Raw genomic sequence first — 5,335 nt, forward strand, 5'->3', positions numbered from 1 at the left:
TAAGCAGAGTAGGTCAGACTCATGTAAAAATGAGAAACTAAAACGGGACAAGTGTAGTTTAAAACAGCGATGGAAAGTGTAAAGGAATGCGGTTCATATAATAAAATCATATTGAAAGAAGAAGCACAATTTTTAGAGGCTATTAAAAAAATGGCGGTGCAAACGGGATTAATGGTCCTCTTACATTCGATAACCAACGTAAGTGATACTGATAAAACCGTGAAATGAGGATTAGTGAAATATTATGTCGGTGTATGTGAGCGGGGGTTTGAGTAGTTAGTCCATGCCCTCTCAAACTTCCTGTAGAAGTTTAAGATTATCGTACATCCAACTTAAGTAAGGGCAATTAAGTCTTACTTTATTTTTTAGTTATAGATTCGTGAACAACCTACTGACATTTTGATTTTGAGTGCTAATATTGTATGGCTGAATTCAGTCACCACGAACGACGCGAGATCATCCTACTAATTGACAGGAACAAAAATTTTACGAATCGGGGAGTTTTTCAGCTTGCATTATTTTCATCAAAGTTCTGATCGTTTAGGAGTGAGATATATGAGTTAATCAGTATTGATATATTAGACAAGAAAGTTTTGTGTGCATAAGTGTTGGTTTTCCGATTTTTATTGAAGTGGTCCTTTTGATACAATAACTGATTTTCAGAAATCCGGAATGATTTTTTTAAATAACAGGTAACAATCTGAAATAGCAAGAACCCTTCAGCAGATTCTACAAGGCAATCTTTATGAATAAAAAAAAAAAACATGTTTAAAAATCCAGTTTTCGTAGACTTTCCTCAATAATTGTTTGCACATCAAAATATCTAAGACGATGAATTGTTTTCTAGCTGTCATTATCTTTCACGCAATTTTTCGCAGCCAACAGATGTCACTGTTGTTTGTTGGAAGGTGACGTCTCCTGAGATTATTTTCCTACAGAATCCTTATTTTTATCTCTCAGTCAAAGTCGCCATCTCCTATTTTACCTAAGAACTCGTTTGGATTTTCTGAACTGTGTAAACCTGGTGGCCGTCCGTTGGTGTTATTGTACTATTATATTTATATTATGCCTTTGTGAAGTGACTTACTAGTCGCAGTATTTTGTTAGATATTGGGGTATATAACGTAGTTATGTCGTTTTAAGAATTATGAGACTTTAATATTCCGGTCACCCTTCATAGAACCTAGTGCCCGACTAATGCATTATTATTATATAACTTGCTATTGAACCTGGGAGATGGATGGTCAAGGTAAGGTGTTGTTTTTCTAAATCTCATTAGCTTGAAAGGTAATTCTAAAGAATAGTTCCGCACGGACTGCAAGGAACGTAACCGCAGACGACATCCACTAGGGATTCGGGCGTCCAATGTATTTCGCCGTGTTTAGTACTGGCCCCTGGGGGTTAATTAGTCGTTCGAATAAATATTACTTAAAATTCTTGTTCACGAGGTAAAACTGCATAGAAAAACCGCAACTGCCATAGTCTAGGCCGCCGCGGAATAGTAATATAGATCTACCTTAATATAATAACTTGCTACTGACCCTGGGAGAGGAATGCTCAAGGTAAAATGTTAGTGTTTCTGAATCTCATCACCTTGAAAGTATATGAAGTTGGTGGATTTATAACTTTAGCCTAAAAAAAGCTTAGAAGTGTAACATAAGGGTCGGTGACTGAAACCAAAGCTCTCCTTAGTCGCCTATAACAAGGCGCATGCGCAGTAGGATTCAGTATCGTAATAGCAGTAGTAATAGGTGGATTTTGGCTATGTAACTGTTCCATTATCGGGTTATCGCTTTATTTCGGCTTGTATTTCGTGTTTCAAATGTCATAAATAAGAGGAAATAACACAAACACGGCAAAACCTTTCCCAAAGTGTTTTACCCCACCCGTAACCCCGCTTTCCCATCGGCCCCCCTTACCATAGGATAGTTTGAGGCGTAATTCTCCTAAGTGTTATTACCCCATCCGAAACCCCACTTTCCCATCGGCCACCCTTACCGTAGGATAGTTCAAAAGTAAATTGCAGGTTAATTACAGCCGGCCGATAAAATATATCTTTAAATTCTTGTTTTGAGGTAAAAATCTATAGAAAAACTTCAACTGCCACAGTCTAGTTCGCCGCGGTACAAGGTCTTAGATCTACCGCCAAGATGAAAATATAAAATATTACTGCTAAAGTAAGTGTTCTTAAAGTGTAGCTTTGTTGCCAGCAGTTACCGGTTGTAAGTTTATCTCTGCTACACGAAATGAAGAAATTAATGTGCATCCGATGAGAACCTTTCCCCTGAAATAAGTAGAGTACCTTGAAAAGCTTGCTATCTCATATTTAAAGTAAATCTTGTTGTCATTTTCTTATTTCTACTATTCTAAAATTGACTTTATTTTCTTCGATGCCATGTAGCAAAGAACGTCTCTTCATAAACGCCACCGGTCTACGGGCTGCTCTAGGAGCAAGAGCCCGTGCTGGCTTAAGGCCAGCTTAATCTCTAACAAACGCCACCTTCCAACTTCATTCAAAAACAGGATTGTAAGTTACTTGTCTGGTTTTGATGTGGAAACTTGATCCAAAGGTTCTAGCATTAGTGAAAAAAAGATTAAAGTACTTTTTCAGATTAACTTTCACCGGTTCATATATTGGCAAAAAGTAAATTTCATAAACTGTCATACAAACCTTGTAAATTTTTGGATGTCACAAATTTTTTAAGGTTATATTAAGGATAGTTTCTCTTCCCTTAGTTTTTAAACTATACTTCGATGAACACGTGTAAATTACCAAATGAATTTGGTTTATAGTTGAATACTAAGATTCGGCGCATGCTGTTACTATTAGCTGCCTTTTGTATTGTTACTGCTTTTGATGGAGAATACAAATTTCTATATAAGTGTAGTGTGAATTAAAGCAATATGCCCGGCCCTGGACACTGATAGTGATTGTTGTATCAATACTTAGTTATGATATTGTTAATGGTATACTAATGTAATCATGACACAGCTTCTAATTATTGGTTTATGCATTAGCAAATGTCTTTATTTTTTTTACTGTAGAGGGATTATCTAGGGAAGGTCATTAAAAGGCACCTCTTGGTTATTTCAGAGCCAGTTCTGAAAAGTGGTAGATTTTGATAACCTAACTCTTGAAACTGTTCAGTAAAATCTTGTACAGTTCATGTAAGAGTATGAAATTTTGTAAATTATAAATTGGAAATGAAGGTTCTTCGTCCAAGTAGTGTTTAAACAGTCTACATTGTAAGAGTTCTTGGAGTTGGAGTTTAATTTCTAACAGATGCTCTACAACACGAGTTCTGTTTTCAGGTCTTTAAAAAGTTATGGCCAGACTTCTCTGGATTATTAGTTTCTTAAAGTAAAGAATCATTATATAGTTAAAGCTATAGCTAGTCATTAACCTAAAGCAAATTGAAAAGTTTTTAAGTATTTTGAAGCTTAAGGCTTCCGCTATTCAGAAGAAAAACTAAATTGAGGACCTATTTAACTTCTCAAATTTTTGTAGGAAGATTCTTAAGTTTTTCTAAGTGATTTTCAAATGCAGCAACCATGAAAACTAGGATATTGGGTAACTGGAGGTAGAGGTCAATGTAAAGTATACGAAAGTAAGTACCCTGTATTTAATGGACTTCAAATTTGAAGGGAGATTTAATGGACTTCAAATTTGAAGGGAGATTTGAAAAACAAGTAATGCCAGTTGTGACGAGTGATACCAGTAGGGGGCATATCAGTGTCAATTCAGCTAAATTTTGAGGCAAGGCTAAAAACTATGGAAATTGCTGCAGTATATTCTGTAGTAGTAAAACTGTCTTTATAAACATTTTGAACTTGGAAGAACCACATTAAAGGTTTCTCTTTGGAAGTAAGTGTTGGACTTGATTTGCGCCATTTTTACACGTCACTTGTAGATGGAGATGTAGATGGAAATGAAATTCAATGAATTTGAAGTGCGTGCTTTTCCACATTGATTAGTATTGAGATGGATTCAGTTTAAGTAGGGAATACTGAACAGTTGCAGTTCAAAAGTTCTCATAGCTATAGAACAGCTAAAAATTATCCTACAGTTTTAACTATCTCCAATGGACAATATTAATTCAAATTCTAGGTTTATCCTAGATTTCAGGTTGAAATAAATTAATTAGGCCTAGGAATAGGAAGCTGCAGGTAAATATAATACCATAGGTGGTACTTTGAGTTTAAGATAATTTGTAATTCTCTGGCTTTGCTGGCCTAGCCTTTCTTCTTTCCGAACCAGAATTTGAATTTGGGCGAAGTAAAATTTTTAAATGCACTCTTCAACAATTGATTACACGAATTTTAACGCCTAAAGAATGGGTTAACAATTTAATATGGTATACTTTAGTGAATTTGTAATTGAAACTTGAAGATGAATTTAAAGCATTTTAGATATTTTTATTTTCTTACGATGGTGTCATGTCTTGAATAGTTAGTTTTCTAAGGTTTTAAATTTGTTTTAACTAGTGAAAAATTACTCGTATTCTCTGTAAAGTGTATAGTGACACGAATTCTATCAAGCTAAACTAATAAATTTTCATTTTCAGGTACATAGTCACTGAGTTGCCAATAATTGGAGGTAACTGCGACTTTAGCAATTAATTGTTCACGGCTGTCTGAGGAGTGCAAGATTCTGTCTGAGGAGTGCAAGATTCTGTCTGAGGAGTGCAAGATTCTGTCTGAGGAGTGCAAGATTCTGTCTGAGGAGTGCAAGATTCTGTGAACGGCTTATCCTTCGTTTGGGCTGCTTTTTGTAGCTGAAAGATACAGCTTCTGGGGAAAGCATGACATAAGAATTTTTTTAATAGTCTTCATTGGTTGAAATGATTGTTGACTATTTACTAAATCCTATTGCTTCATTTTTAAATTCAGAATGTAATGTAATGATCTTGGCCTTGTCAGTGCTTAAATTGTCAATTATAAATGTTTAAAAAGTTGTAAGTGCTATTCTTTCTAGTCACTCCTTTTATATGTTAGAATTGAGTTACTACTACAACTACTACTACTACTACTACTACTTAATAAGTTGCTCCTTCAATAGGGCACTTATGCTTTCCAACCGTCAGTGCACCGCATGCGGCGCACTGTAGGCATTAAGGTTTTTTGTAGCGTTCCTTCAGCCCCTAGCTTCAGCCCCCTTTCATAACGTTTACTGTACCTCCATTCATATTCATTCCATCTTAACTTTCCACCCGCTCTAATTGTTTCACAGTGAAACTGCAAGGTTTTTTCCTCCTGTTACACCTTTCAAACCTCTTTACCGTTAATTTCCCTTTCAGCGCTGAGCTTGGCCTCGGGCCTAAATTCTACATTCTGT

At 35.7% G+C, this 5,335-nt stretch overlaps 1 long non-coding RNA gene across 1 annotated transcript; it reads left to right on the top strand.

The window, feature by feature from the left end:
* Positions 1 to 1,030: 1,030 nt before the first annotated feature.
* On the top strand, positions 1,031 to 4,905 carry LOC135226061 (uncharacterized). The gene is made up of 3 exons (XR_010317131.1): positions 1,031 to 1,249; positions 2,402 to 2,527; positions 4,566 to 4,905. It is a non-coding gene; the product is annotated as an uncharacterized LOC135226061 (long non-coding RNA).
* The last annotated feature ends 430 nt before the right edge of the window (positions 4,906 to 5,335 follow it).

Source organism: Macrobrachium nipponense, chromosome 14 (genome assembly GCF_015104395.2).
Source record: "Macrobrachium nipponense isolate FS-2020 chromosome 14, ASM1510439v2, whole genome shotgun sequence".
Classification (NCBI taxonomy): Eukaryota; Metazoa; Arthropoda; class Malacostraca; order Decapoda; family Palaemonidae; genus Macrobrachium; species Macrobrachium nipponense.